At 41.1% G+C, this 16,144-nt stretch overlaps 1 protein-coding gene across 4 annotated transcripts in view; it reads left to right on the plus strand.

Annotated features, from left to right (window-relative positions):
* cadm2a (cell adhesion molecule 2a) overlaps positions 1–16,144 on the plus strand; it is a 166,899-nt gene that overhangs the window by 57,984 nt on the left and 92,771 nt on the right. The gene's annotated exons all lie outside the window — the stretch shown is intronic.

The raw sequence follows: 16,144 nt of genomic DNA on the forward strand, positions 1-16,144 counted from the left end.
ACGTCTGCGGGATGACGGCCGATGTCTGTGGGACTTTTTGGGCCTCCGTATCCTCTGGAGCTGTCGAGGTTTCTCCCGTTGACATTTGTAGAATCAAGAAAGCTACTGAATTGAAGTGTGTTTCATCAAAGTAGATCAGATCATTCATAGAGTCAAGATCGCTGTCATTCAACGCAAATCTATTTAAGTTGGAAATACAAGTCAGTACTTCTGATAGCATAAAGCCTTGGTGGGCGTGACCGCCCACTTTTGTGTTCATGTATTGGTGATCAGAAGCCAACACTGAAAATGTGCGTTAATTAGAACCTCGGTTTCCAACAATACTGCTTCACTTTTGACTGTGACATGATAGTGTTCCTCTGTAGTCGGGCCCGTCACTTGAGAGAAATGAAAATGGCAACTCGGCCAAGCCAAGTGTGTAATTTCACACTCGATGGGCGCGCAGACACCCCAGAGATCCAACTATTTGTACACAAGCAATGAAAAAGTCAGTTTGCTGTAATATGTTCCCTTGAAGTTTCTCTTTCCAGTCACGCACCGCATTCCTTGTCATTACTCAGCCAAGCAGCATTGTTTTTCAGGAATTTGTCTCTGCCAGCTTGATCTTAAATTCTGTAAAACATGCACCTTGGCTCGGTGAATTTGGGGGGAAAATGCTGAAAAACATGAAAACTTTCTTACAACAGCCATATCGTTTAACAAAAATGCCATAAAGAGTGTATAGAGAGGCACCTTGACTTAAGAGTGACCCCACTTTTTTTCCCCGTTTTTTTTTTGCTTTTACCAGCAATATTTTGAAGTACGAGCGCTGCATGGTGGCAATGAAATCATTTCAACAGCCATCAGCTACTTGGCAGATAGTCAACAATTCTTTCAAAAAGCTTCAAGCAGTTTCTTTTGCCACCAGAAGTGGAAATTTACTGTCAAACAAAACATAAAACAAAGAGAATTACGCAATTATGTATCTGCTAAAGCAATGCTACCAAAAATGGCCATGACGGGCTCACAAACGGCATCAATATTGTGACAACCCACGTCTACCGACAATTTAACAATACACAGAAGGCATATATTTTTTTTTTCTCCTCTGCGAAAAACGATGACTATTACTGCTGCTTCCTGAGTCACGTCCTGTTATTATGAAACTCTTCTTGGATCGTGTTTTCCTGTTGTCATATACTGCCCCCTGGTGCTCGAGGTGTGTACACCAAAAGCAGCACAATGTGGCACTGGAACGGAATATTTACATTTCCATTCATTTCAATTCGAAAGAATGCTTTGATGTATTTTTGCTGAATAATTTTGGCTCCAGTAAGTCGGCTCACTGGTGGCCTCTCATGACAAACTCGTGTCTCAAGACATGCGATGGAAGCGTGAATAATTGCGATTAGATTTTACTTCTTACGATGCCCGCTGTGTTCTAGAGAGAAATATTCTACGTCTGAGACTGGAGTCGCTGCCTGTGTGCAGCATTTCACTATCCTAGCAGGTGTGCTGCAACATATAAATCACCACAAGCACACACTTGGCTGATGGACCATTTTAGTGCATTCGCTCCAGCAGCTTTGCTGTGTGCACGGCGGGGGTGATGCGGCATCGGGTCGTGTGCGCGCCAAATACATTCCCGCAATACATATTACGTGCTAGATCCGCACCGCATGTCGACTTGCATATACCAATGACAGCATCTGTGTGTGCGTGCGTGCTGGGAAGAGGGCGAGGGGGAAAGACATCTGTCAAAATGACACTTAAAAGGCTGGTCGGCGGAGATGCTTGGCCAAAGTGGAGTGGAAGTCCCTCAGCTCACTGCTGCGACTTGCACATCTATTTCAATCTCACCTCTCACTGTGAGTCTTGCCTGACCAGCACGTGATCAATATGGGCAGACGGCCATGTAATTATGATAGATTGGATTTCTCTGAGCGTGAAACTGGTGACACGGGGCAGGGGGATTTTGTGACACATTTAGTGAGATGTTAAGATTTCACTCATTTAGACAGCGTTTCAGTGTGTTCCCGCTTCCAGGGGGCGAAGTCTGGATCACCCCTGCGGAACAGGCTCAACTCGGTTGGATTCGTCTGCAGTCTGTCTTCAAAATACAATAACGTCAATAAATGTCAGCGTGCATCTGTTTAATGGGAATGGACTATAGAAAACTTGCATGTCATTGTTTGTAGAGATTTTTTTTTTTTTTTTTGGTCAATGTAATTATAATTTGCAGAGCCGACTAAATCCTCCCGAGAACAATGCTTTTCAAAACAGCCGCAAGAAGTGAAAGCAGAGCCTCGTCGAAATACACGTTTACGCTCTGTTTTTGTTTTGTGCAAGTTTGATCATGAAACAAACAAGAAAAAAAAAAAAAAAACCCCGGCAATATTTTCTCTAACGAGAAAGCAAACATGGCTGAATAAGTCAAGCAAAGCATTTGCCAATCAACACAGTTGCGCTTGTGAAAACATGCAGATTATTTCATCTATTTGAGTGGACTCCAGCAGGCACATTTGATGCTGCGTTGGCACGGAGCGCATCTACCCTGGGAATAACAAGCGAGTCGCTGGTGTATAAGAATTGCAAATCAAATTTTATGTGTCACTCACAAGCTCCCAAAAGCAAACAAGGTGTGGTGCAGTACTCAAATGGGTGTTTCGAAACTCGGCGAAGTCTTTTCAGTGATGATTCAGTTCAAATGTATCGCACGAAAAAGTTGAAAGTATATGTATAAAATATTTTAACGCGGCTTTCAATATTGACCTAATTTTGCAGTATCGGGCCAATTCAAAATTACATCCTTTTTTTCCCCCAATAGCACTCCGATAAATATCGGTCCGATGCATCCCTGCTTTTATCGGCAGGCAATGAAAAGAGCGGAAGTGTTGAATTTTGTCTTCATACGGATCGGAAGGAGGGACGATGGAATACACGGGCCTGCCAGACGGTCGAGGTTGACCTCGGCGCCCCGCTAAGAGGGTGGAGGATGCGACTCGCTGTTCTCCCGTATAACTCCGTGGACGCCTCCCTCGCCGCGGGTTTTTGCCGCGTGTCAGCGAGCCTAATTACGATGGCTCCTCATCTCCGAGATGAGGCCTCTGTTCTCAACACTGATCATCTCAGCTGCTCATTTACATTCCGTACACAGAACTTGTAAATTCCCACTTTGTTTGCCTGCTTACTGAAAAAAGGCCCTAAAATTCAGTGAAAAAAAAAAAAAAAGAGCCCGCTGTTGGACTCATTTGTTTTCTTAATTACCTGCTGTGTGCAAAATTCAAGTTTGCATCATTGTGGAGAGGCCGGCTGCTGAGCCTTTGTTGGCCTTTTGTTGTTTAGTTTCCTGATTATTTGTGAGCTGCTGTACATGCTATTAGACGCACATTTCATGATCGTATGTGCCTTTGGTGTTTTTTTTTTTCTTCATCTTCTTTTTCTGTGATTCATTTACTGACTCAGTGACAAGTACTAAATCTCAGCAGCAAAAGAGATATGCAACGGGATCAAATCAGTCACATGTTCAGTCAGGCACCATTAAAAATCCCACCAAAGATGATTTATAAGGTGATGAGGCTGCGGCTCTCTCTTCCATCTCCTGCTCATTTGGTATCATACTTCTGTTCCTAATTTCCTTCCTCTCTCTCTCTCTTTCTCTTTCCTTCGCTGAGCCGCACGCACACCGTGACCTGACGGCCACACGGTAGGAAGCGGCAGCCTAGCGGAGGGCCGCCGCCCCTCCATGTAATTTGCACATTTTAATAAGGATCAGCAGTCAAAAGACGTTCACCGGCTTCTCTCTTTCGGCGTGCCAGTAAATCCGTTCTGAATCGAACCCCCTAGTGATGCATATTTGTTCAAATAAATCAGAGTTACAGTGAAAATTAAGCTTAATTATCATGCAATTTTATGGTTGAATCAATCAGCTCCTTTCTAAGTTCGTGTTTTCTTCCCTCTGGATGTGTCATAAATATGAAGCTGGGGGGGGAAAACAACAACAAGATGCTTCCAGCCAAATTAGTTATTAGGATCTATTTATTCCCAACCTTCTGTCATTCCCACACTTTCTGCATAATGAAGCTATCAACAGGAAGGAATGTTTGATGGGTAAAGGAATGAAAATATAAACCTTTCACCATCATGATGCAATTATGGGCACATCATTTTATGAATATTTTGAAGAAGAATACCCAAAAAAAAAACCACCCCTCCACATTTGATATTAAAACCAGTAAGGAGAGAAAACTCAAGTGTCCCCCGTCGTCAAAGCCAACAATCGGCATGTTGCGCTTTTTAATAATTCATATTATCGCCGATTGTCTAATGCATGAAATGAGAAGGATCAGTGTGTTAATTGATTGAGGAGTCGTTCATTTACATGATAATGCGCGAGAGAAAAATACAGCCCCCTGTGACAGATGATGGATGATGATAAGCAAGTCAATTGGCGGGTAATTGCTGGTGAAGGCTTCACAGTCTGTAAGCGATTTGCAAGATTTGCAACACATGGACGCCTCGGCGGTTCAAGTCAGGTGACGTGAAAGAAAACTCGACGTTCAGATGGGAGTTTGGCAGAAAGTGAAAATGTATTTCTGTTCATGATGTCAAATCGCGTATAAGAACAAAAAAAATAAATGGCGGCCAAAAATGCTTAAATGATCGAATCTCAGAATTCAGTACGCATGCATCTCTGGTGATTTTTCTCGATTAGTTTGTCTACGCAGGAGGACATAGCTTGAATAAGTGCTGTTTTTGTTACAAATTCACACGCGGAGAAATAAATACTTCTACGCTAACATACATGTCACTCACCAAATTAGCTGTGTGCATTCACAGATGCTACAGTAGAACGTGAGAATCGGGAAGTGGTCAAAACTAATCATTGGAGATGTGATCACAAATTTTGGCTGCCACGATTTCATTCAGCCGATCGCCTGCGATATTTGCCGTTTCAAATGCACAAGTCCTCAAGCACTTTCTCAACCATTAGTCAGCCAACCACCAGGGGGTGAACGCACATCTAGGGCTTTATTAAGCTGCCGAAATAGCGAGCGAGAGCACCCCGCAGCGGAAGCCTAAAGTCGCCTGGTGGACTAATGAGAGTGAGTCATGTCGAGAGAAGAAAATACAGCACTGAACTTTTTGGGGAATCAGAGTAAGTGACGATTAAAAGAAAAAAAAAAAGGAATAGCGTATTTATTCAGTTAGCCCTTGGTAAATGTTAAATTCCCGTGTCAATTTTCATTGTCTATTATATATTTAAAAATGAAAACACACTCATCTAAAGTCTCACTTTACACTGAAAAATATTCTGTATTTTTTTGATAAGTTAACAGCATTGATCTGGATAATCCTGATTATCCTTTTGACCGTAATTGCGCAACCACATGCTACAGTTTTTCGCTTATAGCATTGAATCACAGTATGAAGCATCCACCCAGTTTCGGAACTCCGAAGATATCTCCAATGAATGTTGAGACATCGACGAGGCGCATGAATCAATGGACCACCTCGCCAGCAGCTCCTTATCATAGCCTCACCTCCGCACAAAATAGCAGGCGGCTTTGGCCACATGCATGGATGCAAGTCCCCGCCATGCAGAGAAACAATCTTTGAAGCCGAGGAAATGTGATCCCTGATGAGCTGCATCAATAGCAATCATAAAATTTGCCGCAACGGTGATGGCTTTTTTTTTTTTTTTTGCCATTCTGCCCTTATTACAGGCCAGTCTGATGGATTGGTTGAAATGGTATCATTCTTGAGAAAACTGACAATCGTAATATATACGATGATCGCTAGTAAACAAGAACATATGCTAAATCGTATTCAAGACTCAAAGACTAAAACGCGATTCTTCCATCAAGGCCAAATTTTGCAATAGTCCACTGGTGCTGTTGTGTTAAAAATCAACAGGCACAAAAAACAGGTGAGCTAGGTCAAATATGCTCATTTCTAATGGGATGCAGTATTAAGCGTCTAAAAATGTGATTTGGGTGACGGCAGAAAAGGGGATGTGACGGTGTTCAGCACCACCGATTAACAAATACAGAGATGTGAAAAACCACGTTCTTGATTTCTTGTTTGTTTGTCACACTGAAATGTTTCCCATCATGATACAAATTATAATATTAGTCAAAGACAACCCAAGGCAGTTTTTAAAATAAGGTTTTTATTAGGAAGGGATTATTAAAAAAAAATGCTACATGGCCCTGTGTGAAAATCTGATTGCCCCCAAGACCTAATAACTGGTCGGGCCACCCTCATCAGCCATAACCGAAATCAAGAATTTTCGACAACTGGCAATGAGTCATTCACATCCCTGTGGAGATATTTTGGTCCACTCTTCCTCGCAGAATTGCTTTAATTCAACAACACTGATGGGTTTGCGGGTACAATCGGCCTTTTAAAGGTTATGCCACAGCATTTCAATTGGATTCATGACTAAGCCAAACCAAAGCCATCATTTTCTTTTCTAAGGCATTCAGAAGTTGATTTGCTGTCGTGTTTTCAATCATTTTTGTGATGTAAAACCCAAATCCACTTCAGCTTGATGTCCCAATGGCCAAATAGTCTCCCTCAGAAAAAGAGCAGAATTCGAGGTTCCATAAATCACAACAAGTCATCCATCCAGGCCCTGAATAAGCAAAGCAGCCTCAGAACATCACACTGCCACCACCATGTTTTTTGTTTCTTTGTGTTTTTTTTAACAAGGAAAATAATATTATATAGTAGTAACAATTAAATGTAATGTAAAAAAAGGAAACATTTGTGCACCATGATTCATTCATTCATTTGCCTTCTTCTGGTGTGCACTACTTAGCCAGTTTAATGCAGTCATGCACATATGAGCGATGAGGGACTTGTTTTTTTTTTTTTTTTTGCAGAGGATGAAGAATATATGCCTGCCAGTACTGTTCTATGTGTCCGCATGTGTTAATGTGCCGTTTAAGCAACCAATAGTTGAACACAAAGTTTTACAATGCCGCTAAATAAATATCTGTCTTTTAGCATTGTTTGTTAGCATTCTGCTCAATGTTTTATGTTTAGTTTGACAGTAAACTTCAAATGGGTGTGGCATTAAATGGCTTAAAGACTTTTTTTTTTTTTGATTCTTTTCTCTCTCGTGAGTAAACCCTGCCCCAGAAAAAAAAACAAAAACAAAAACGTTATGATCCCATCTCCTTATGTCATCCTCCACGAACCAAGAAGTTTCTTGCCTACATGCTGACATACAAACTAGCACAGATACAGATCTGGGCGTTCATCTGTCGTCTGTAATTCAACGCCGAGAGAGCCCAGCAGGTCACAATTTATTCCAAATTGCGTTGGCTTTGTTTCCTTTCACTTTCTTCTCTTCAAAGTGTACAGTTTCAGCGATGCGCTGTACATTCAGCGGCTCTCTCGGTATCCATTCTTAATGAATCCAGCGACTTGTGGTTTTTTTTTTTTTCCTGAGTGAGCCCTCCTTTGAATCGAACACCAACCCATTGGAGGTTTGCCCCTCATTCATAACACATGGAGCCTTTTGTGCCAAAGGTGTTGACATGAAAAAGAGAGTTGATTTAGTTGGTCGTTTCAGACCGGCGTGTTGTTTCCAAGGGAACCGCAATGCTCAGCGTTGTTTCGCCGCCGTCGTTGAATTGAAGGGCATTACTCGTCGTTATGGTCTGAAATTGGCTGGGATATAACAGGATAATATCTAATCTCTTCAATTAGACCCAGTGGAGGGCTTCCTGCTGTGTATGTCTGTATATTAGCTTTCATCATTTTTATGCGTTTGTGTGCGCAGGAATATGTGCACGTATGTCTCGATGCTACAGGCAGGAATTGACAACAAAAATGATGTATCTTCATGCATCCCCCACTAATTGTAACGTACAACAATGCCGAATGGACTTCAAAAGACTTCTTTTTTTTTTCATATTCTGTGGAGTGTCCTCTTTAATCACGAACCAGTCTTTCTCCAACTGCTAATGTACTTTTTGCACATGCTGTAATGGCCATGGAGGTCCATACTCAATACTCTTTATGTTAGCATACATAATGCATAACTATCTACGCTCAGCACTCCTCAAAGTGTTGTACTTCAACCGATTTACTCTCTCATTTGGCCTTTTCTGCTCATTCCCTCTGTCCCCGAGGGCTCAAAAATGTGTTCCACTCATCTCTCATGAGGCTTTATTCTCCCTTTGCTCTCATCCCTTTAGTACGAGTAAAAATGGTACGCGAACCTAGCAATTGAGAGGACGGTATATCAACTCAGACCTGCAGCCTCCTTTCTTATTTGAGTCTGTATCATGTGAAGATTCTTATTGGGTTTATTTGGCCTGGGATTGGGCGTTTAATACACTGCTTTTTTTTTTCTTTTTTTTTTTTTGCTTCCAAAAACCTTGGCAGTAAGCTGATGTGCTGCCAGAATGCCAAGAAGTTTTATTTTATTTTTTTTTTTGGGTCAAGTACGAATGTCATGACAACACTTGGACTGTCTTTGGCTCAAGTGTACTCCAGAGTAGTTGATTGCTGAATGGGGCATTTGTGCCTTTTTCAGCCCACCGTGGAGGTGTCCTGCATTTTTAAATTGAACTTTTTTTTTTAAATGACGAATCAAGTTATGCAGCATTAAAGTAATATCGGTCTACTTGGAAGGTGTATGCATTGTTATATGCATGTCGAGGAAAGCATTTGAAGACAATTACTGATTAAATGTGAAAGATCGACCTCACCTTTGCACGGAAAGAAATATATTCTTCTCATTTTCATCCATTTGATCATTGCCAACATCCTCTCAAAATATTCTTGCTTTTTCCTTTTTCTCACCCATTGCGTCTTTGTGGGTATCTGCTTCTTCCGAAACAGTCTCACCATGTTTTTGCGGTTCAGCAGTAATTTAGGCTTCACAGTATGTTGTTTGTGGAGCCTTCAAAACTTGATACAGGATCGCAGTTTTTGTGTTGCAACACGCTGGTCAATGTGTGGTGGGTCGGTTGCTTGGCGTGTGGCAGAGTGTATGATAGTATTTTTTTTTTATCCATTTATTTATTTATTTAGTTCGTTAGTTCGTTATTTTTGAGATGTTCCACTTAACTTGCGTCCGGCCACCTCGCTCGGAGTTGAACGGGGCCATATATGGATTCAAGGTACCTTTGGCCTGACATACGTTGTGCGTCCTGGCAATATTTTATATCACTGCAGTTGTGAGAAAATAGACGTGGCTGTGCAACTTTTCAGCTGCATTCAAAAAAAACGGCACAGGTTATGTTTCAAATTGTCCTTTTCGTTTTCTGTAAAGCTTGGCGACCTTTAAATTTCGGTAATCTCAGTTTGCCCGTCTGGAGTGCTGCATTGATTTGCTCCATCCTTCATTCCGTTTTTGGCCAACACTGAGACGCCTGTGCTAATCTTTTTTTTTTCTTCCAGCAAATGTTACATTCTGTGTGCCACTTCATTTTTTTCTCCTTTCAATCGATTTTTTTTTTTGAATCACTCTAATTTTCTCTAAATTCATGTCCTAATACCTGTTCCCTGTGGTGTGAGCATCTACATGAATGTGTGCATTAAAGCTATCAAAACAGCGATAGAGTCAAAGCTTGCATGTAAATAATCAATAATGACACAAAAATCATATAAAAGTGTCCAGCCACACACATTTCACTGAAGACACACCACGGCCAATGTAAGTGGCAAATTCTGCACAGATTCACCCCGCAAACTTGGCCCAATCTGCAGGAACACGTTCTACCCACATGCCAATTTTCGCAACGCTGAGAGTATTATGCTCTATTTTGCTCGCAAAGGCAGACAACAGTTTAAAAAAGTCTCATACTTTTTTTTGCTAAGCATACACAGAATATCTCCAGAGAAAAGATTGGTAATAATTAGCATTTCTGTTCAGTTTTGAGATGAAATGTCTCCTGGCCATGATGGAGTGTGATTTGAGCTCAATCTCTTAAAAAAAAATTACGAAAATAAAGAAATAACGGCTATTAGTTCAAAAAGCAGGAACGCGGTGATGTTAACGTGCAAAGACAAGGTCCGTTAGCTTGCAGGCTCTGTTGCATTGCTAATGTGATTGTGTGATTGTTCAAGCAGCTGTCTCAGACAATGACTCAAACAAAGATAGATGAAGCTGCCCAGTCTACCCAGAGGCAAGAAAAAAAATTAAAATAAAACGTTTTTTTTTCTTTCTAAGAGACAAATCCAATAAAGTACACAACTGCAGGATAATTCTGCAACTCCTCAGTGTCTGCGCTTGACAGAAATGAGAATATTTGGTCTAAAATGTGATATATAACTAAAAAATACTGAAGTCAAGCTTGGCAGTACCAGCTGGCTGTTTCAAACAAATGGAATTCCATGCAAGAGTTCATCAGAGGTCTTCACAGAACAGTGGTACTAGTTTGGACAAAACGAGCAAACAGAAGTCAGGTTTCATACAAAATTTAGAGGAAGAGTTGTAAGAATCAATCTCTAAGAAAAGAAATGGGACTAAGAATTGAGATTGAAAAACAAAAAGTAAGGCTGTTCTTCTGAAGAAAAGAAATGGGACTAAGAATTCTTGAGATTGAAAAACAAAAAGTAAGGCTGTTCTTCTACGTCGTCACTCAGTTGTTACCATTGTACTGTACAGTCGAATTACAGTTACAAGCTACATACACAAATCACACCCGTATTCATAATATTTTCATCGTTTTATCGTTTGATTTTAAGATTTAAGGGATCATTTTATGCACCCGTATTCATAATATTTTCATCGTTTATCGTTTGATTTTAAGATTTAAGGGATCATTTTGGTGAGGGAGAAAGATGATGGACTTGTGGGTACAGTCTATCTTTTTTTTTTTTTTAAATCATCATTATTCCCCATCTGGTTCCAGCTTCAAGGTGCTTTATTGCGATGTACGCTTTGATGGATGAAGAAATAACATGGAGCAATGAAGAATTGAGAGGAAGGCTTCATAATTACGTCGATTCACGCAAACCAAACGGAGACGTCATTGAACAAACTTTAATAGGCTCCCGTTAAGCACCTGCCCCCGTTGCTGCACAGCGAACAAACTCTGGCTATTATTTTATTCATGCTTGTCCTGAAGGCATCGTTTTTTTTCACCGTATTGCTCATGTTGGCCAATTGTTGTCGTAACGTAAAGGAAAAGCTTTACGATTTATATTCAAAATACTACCAGGCTGGATATGCTGTATGCTAATGTTAGCTTACCTCTTTGCTGTGCCTTATGTCTCTGTTTGAAGTAGAATAAAAGTGTTTTTTCCATACACTCGAAAATCATTACATATGCATGGCGGCTTGTGATATTAAACCAATTTAAATGTATCCTCTTTAGGGTCCTTGCATTATTAGAGTAAAAGCTTTATTTTTTATGTTTTGATAGAATGATGCAATTTTCTATCATGGTTGTAAACATTACTGTCCCTAGTGAATGTTGCACTTCAGCCTAACGTGAAGGAAACGGTGACCTGAATCGGAATCGCAACATCAGCCAGGAAAATCGCAATTCAATTTTTTTTCCTAAAATCGTTCAGCCCTAGTCTGTATTACACGACAATTGAAACGCCGGACTTGACTTTTTGCAATGCCGGGAAACATTTCGTTCATCGATGCGAATCACGGCTCTCTGCATCCCAACCCTACAGTAATAGTCTAATAAAAAGACTGAAAAATAAGGTCATTATAGCATAACTACCCGGTAAACAACAAATCTAAGGAAGGTCTCAGGCACAGTCCTGTTCCATACACAGCATAAAGTGGCGCACAGTCTCCTCCCCAGAAGCGACATGAATAAAAGACAAGTGTCAAGACCCAGAGAGAGACGCGGGCGTTTCTTTCTTTTAGCAGTATGTTGGCGCCGCAATTTACAGCTGAACTCAAGAAGATGATTACGCACCTTCTTCTCGGGTGTATTTGAAAACTGTAAATTGTCCATCGGTGTGAATTTCGAGCCTGAATGGTTGTTTGTCTATATTTTGCCCTGCGATGAGCTGGCGACCATTTGTTAAATTTCACTCAAAGTTTTCAATGTGTTGAATCATAACACACTTGACGTCGAGTCACATCACGATGTGCATACAATGCTATATTCCGCTGTATACGGTGTCAAAACATTCCTTTTATCGTATGGACATGAGAAGTCGGCAGATACTGTACACAATGTGCGCGTGCGTGTGTGTGCTCCTTCGCATCCATTTGCTCTCGTAGCTGCTCTCCAAATCAATACTTCACATTCTCCAGGGTTTCCTTGGCCTGTTATTGAAACAGTTATGAATTTTGAAAACACAGTTCTCCGACTCGCTGACCCTGAAAAATGCCCGTTGAAAAGAGATGGAGGCTGCCACCATTTGCCAGCCCCCCCCACCCTCCAACCCCCGCAACCTTTGTAAACAAATGCAGAATGACTGTTATAAAAAAATAAAATAAAATAAAGCAATGCCTTTCAGTGCTTTTAATATTTGATTCTGTTGGATGACCTCAATTCCCAAGAGGTCTAGAAAAGAAAAGCCTCATTTCAAAATGAGATGTGCAGGAGAAAAGATAAAAATAGACTCTGTAAAGCGTTCAGATTGCCTTTTTATTTGAAGTGAGGCCTCGTAATGTTACTTTGTTTTTCATTTATGTCAATAGTTATTCAGCATCTATGCAAAGGATGGACTACGCTTCTTTTTCGTGGGCAGGATTTAGTATTTAAAATGACTCGCTGGGCATCCACGGCAATCACAGTATGTCACTATTTGCCCATCCCGTCCCTCCACGCTGACTCACAAACAGCGAGTTGTGGCCTAAAATGGGGCTACAGCGGCTACCGGGACCGTAGGGTTAATGTCGCCTGAGTCTCCTTATTCATTTTTCATTTATTTCATATTACATTACTTACTACAATTAGGACTACTGCATAGGTTCGAGGAATACTTATCGTACATCCCAACTTAAAATCCCCTGTCTCTCTTATCTACACGTCGCTGTGCCAGGCTATTCCTCTTGGTGGGAAAAATGTCATCTCATGCTAATTGCCAGAGAGTAAATTCTGGGTTCACGGTGTACTGCAGCAAGACGGAATCGTGTTTATGGTGAATTGACAGAATCGCAATCATCCTTGTCAAGTGAGTCATTATTATGCCTCTTCACCTTTGCTGTGGATGGAATAAAGAAGTCATGCATGTACACAAGCAGATCATTAAAGGTACTTTTTGTCGGCAGCTGCCTCCTGTTGCCGTGTGATCATCAAATATACCGTGCCTACATTCTGTGTGCACTGGAGTGTGTTTGTCTTAACTCATAACTGTGTGTGCGTGGGTGCGTGCGTGCGTGTGTGTGTGTGTGTGTGTGTGTGTGTGTGTGTGTGTGTGAAGCAGTGCAGTCTCCTCACAGCATCCCTTCTCCCCTGCTTGCAGCCCCCCCCTCCCCCCTCCATAAATCCCACACAAAAACCAGTGACCCCCAGCTAGCCCAATCGCACTCGGTCCCCCACCACCCGCCAACATCTTACAGTCATGCAATTCAGTCCCAAGTGAATGAGTGCAGTATTTTGTGTGGGATTTTCTCTGCTCGGGTTAACATATGCCATGCGAAAGAACAGGAATTGACTACAATGGCAGGATGAAGTGAACTGAACGATATAAGGGATAAACAAGAGCTTCGCAGCCCAATTGCACATTTTCTGTACACTGCTTTTTTTGTGGGGGAAAAAAAAAGCCAGCAGAAAAAGATCATCAAAATGAATGCATAAAAATGCATTGACAGCCACAATATCGGTGGGTATATGCAAAAAAAGAAATAAGTGGAAAAAAAAAAAGCCAGCAAAAAACGATTGCCAAAATGAATGCATAAAAATGCATTGACAGACACAATATCGGTGGGTATATGCAAAAAAAGAAATAACAAAACAGTCGGATTCCAATACAGTGGTGCCTGGACATATGAGTGACCCAACACGTAGGCTTATTGAAATTTGACCCATCATTCGACCATTTTTTTTTTTTGTTTGTTTTGCTTCGACTTGCAAGTAAAAATTTGACATACAATGGTGGCACTGAACTTCACTCACTTCACAACAAGCAGCAGTTTGGCACAAAACAAAGATACAAACGTATAATAGAAAACGCTATCCATGGGCTGACAAATATGATCTTTTTCGCAGTGTTACAACCCTATAAGCAACGGCTATTTGAACACAAATGGTGAAGCACCACATGTAGATGGTGAATATCCCAATACACTGACATATTTTCTTTATTCTCTGCGAATAATGACTAATAACTGTGGCTTAATGAAGTGCATATAGGCCGTGTCCATGTACAGTATGTCTGTTTTATACTTGCCAAGGTCCGCACACCAGAAGGAGCAGCACAATGTCCATTGAACCGAACCAAAAAAAAAAAGGTTTAGATAAGAATGGCAACGCCCAGAAGCGAACTGCTCAATCTCATGTGGTGATCTCCTTTGCTTTAGAAGATCCTCTTTGTTTGGGAGCTTTGTTGACATTTCCATAACGGCGCAGGCGACGTAGCAGCAGGATTTCAAAGCCTATTTGTCGAACGATCTTCCCTGCTGTTGCGAATCATATGCCCGCCTGGATGGATCAGGTATAATTGTAATTTTCCTTTTTTTAGTACAGCTTTGTGATTCTCCTGCTTTTATTCTTTGCCGTCTCTGTGTTTTTATTTTTTCTTTATGTTGACGACGGGATGCTTGATAAATCATGTTAGCAGATACACCATCTAATAGTTCAGTACTGTATGTGTTTTACAGTAGTATAATTGTCTGTGGCCATGGTACGTGAATGTCACCCGTGGAATCCTAAATTGGGTCATCAGCAAACCATTCATAAATACCCGCTTCCTGTTGCACAACGTGACAATTGTACCATTCAGAACAAATCCACATCAAAAATGCGAAGCTTCCGTTTTCGGCCCGAGCGCCATAAATTGGTTAAATGCTTCATCTGGCCAACAGACATACAGTAAAGAAAACGCAGCTTCTGTGGCAGAGCTCTTGAAAATAATTAATATTGCACAAGACCACCTGACTAAATTGAAGAAGGGAAGCAATGACATGGTCGCCCAGTGAATATTTCTTGTACTTTGGAGGCTGGAAAGACTCTTCATAATAGAATAATGGATTCTTTTATTTGGTTCCAATTTTGCTTCAAGCGTCAAACTGAACTTTCATTTCTATGATAGGCACTAATGGAAATAGAACTAATATATTCCAGAATGTCAAATTGACCTGTATTAGCTGTACGGGCAATGTTCAAGTACCATTTTAGTATGCTTAATTGCTGTGCAAGTGTAAAAATAAGTTGACCACACATTAGCAATAACATTTATTAGATCCGGTGATAGATTATGTAATTATTGGATTCCATACTTTGTGACGAGATATGCCTTTTACAAATCACTCCTTATACAGTAGCGGACTACTCTACAATGTAAAAAGAGTTCCTCGTACCGTAGCTTAAGTAACAGGCATAAGGGGAAGTCTTACACCTTGTGGACGCCCCCAAAAAGGTTTACAATTATCTATAAATGCCACAAGATGGCGGCTAAGCGCAATTATTGTATTAGACATGGTGATGGCCTGTATCAACGCAGCTACTCCTGAACACAAGGTGGTGCCAAAGCAATACTTTTATAGTAGGCCTAAACACAAAAAGAGAGATTTACTTTTATCTTTTCTTTGAACCTGTAAGTTTTGTTGAATTCCAAATTGTACAGAGTTGTTGGACTTTTCTTACCCGTTCCACTGTTTCGTCAGGATAATTAGATTCTTGAGTTGTCTTGTCCAACATAAAAGCAGAAGAAGTGCTAATGAAGTCTAAACAAACTGGCCATTAGAAGCCCCGTGTAATTCATTAGGCAGCTGATCTTTTTAAAGTGGGAGCATGTTGGCTGGCGTAGTTTTGTTAGTGATGTTTCAGTACACCTTGATGGAAGGCGTTTTGAAGCTCCGAGCGGTTCCCCATCAGCCGCGCAGACGCACGCCATTACAAGCTGGCACGCGCTCGTCACTGCCTTCGTCCCGCATCTCAGCCTCTCGCTCGCGCGGCCTCACCGTGCTTCATTAGACAACAAAGGCTCATTGGAGGCATGTCTCCAAGCTAATTTGCGACACGTGGCTAGTAGCTCTTTGAAACAGTATCACACGTAGAGTGTT

The sequence above is a fragment of the Hippocampus comes genome, unplaced genomic scaffold, assembly GCF_001891065.2.
Source record: "Hippocampus comes isolate QL1 unplaced genomic scaffold, H_comes_QL1_v1.1 scaffold59, whole genome shotgun sequence".
In the NCBI taxonomy this organism is placed as follows: Eukaryota; Metazoa; Chordata; class Actinopteri; order Syngnathiformes; family Syngnathidae; genus Hippocampus; species Hippocampus comes.